Consider the following 1,222-nt stretch of genomic DNA (forward strand, 5'->3'; position numbering starts at 1 on the left):
TCAAATTCGTCTGTAAGTATTTCAAATTATCTCAAGTTCTAAATTTAATTCGAATCTTTGTAGAACCAGCGGCGGATCCAGGCCTTGGTCTCGGAGGGGGCGATCGGGGCGTATAAGTCGAAAAAAGCAAAAAAAAAAATATATTTCAAGTTATAAGTATAAAAACTTAGAGCTCGGGGGGGGGGGCGATCGCCCCCCTCTGGATCCGCCAATGTGTAGAACTTCTAAATATCTTAATATTTTTACAAATAATAAATGTTCTATTGTTATTTATAAATTCAAATTTAATTTTTTTTTAATTTGCAGGAATTTCTAAAACTTATAAAAAAATTCAATTCATTTTGAAATATATTTATACGTTCTGACAAAAAATTCAAAAATTATTTTGAATTTGGAAATTTGTTTTACCACTTCTAGAATTCTCAAGATTTTGAAAAAAAATTTGAAGCTTTCCAAGGATGTTTAAACTATTTAAAAAGAAAATAATTGAATTTCTAATCTAAGAACTGTTAATTTAAAAAATTATTTTTCAATTTTCAATGTGTCTAGCTTAAAATTACTTAAAATAATATAATTAAAAAAATGGTTAAAGTTCATTGCTTGATTCTTTAATTTAGACTATAGAAAATGTTAACTCGGATTTATATTTTTAGAACTTAATCTGAATCTTTGAACTCTATAATTGATAAAAGTTTTAAAATTTGCAGTTTATTTGCATTTTATTTAAAATTTTTTAATTGAAAAGTTTTAGTACCTTCCAGTTACTTTAAAATTTTGCAACTTTTTTCAAGGATGCTTAAACTATTTAAAATGTAGATTAATTAGCTTATAATTTAAAAACTTTTAAGTTAAAAAATTTAAATTTTTGAATGTGTAGCTTAAAATTACTTAAAATAATATAATTTTGAAAATGTTTAAAGTTGATTGATTGATTCTTTAATTTAGAGCATTGAAAATGTTAACGTGGATTTATATTTTTTGAACTTAATCTAAATTTTTTAACTCTATAATTTGTGAATGCTAAAAATTCTCAATTTTGCAGTTTATTTGCATTTTATTTAACATTTTTTAATTGAAAAGTTTTAGTACCTTCCAGTTTATACGTGTAAATTACACAGGTCAACAATTCTCAGAACCAGAGACCAGACCTGCTATACCCGAAGGTTTTTGCTGCGCTGAATCCGAATCTGACCTCAGAAAAATTCCATCACCCTCAGTTTTC

This window comes from Belonocnema kinseyi, chromosome 9 (genome assembly GCF_010883055.1).
Source record: "Belonocnema kinseyi isolate 2016_QV_RU_SX_M_011 chromosome 9, B_treatae_v1, whole genome shotgun sequence".
Classification (NCBI taxonomy): Eukaryota; Metazoa; Arthropoda; class Insecta; order Hymenoptera; family Cynipidae; genus Belonocnema; species Belonocnema kinseyi.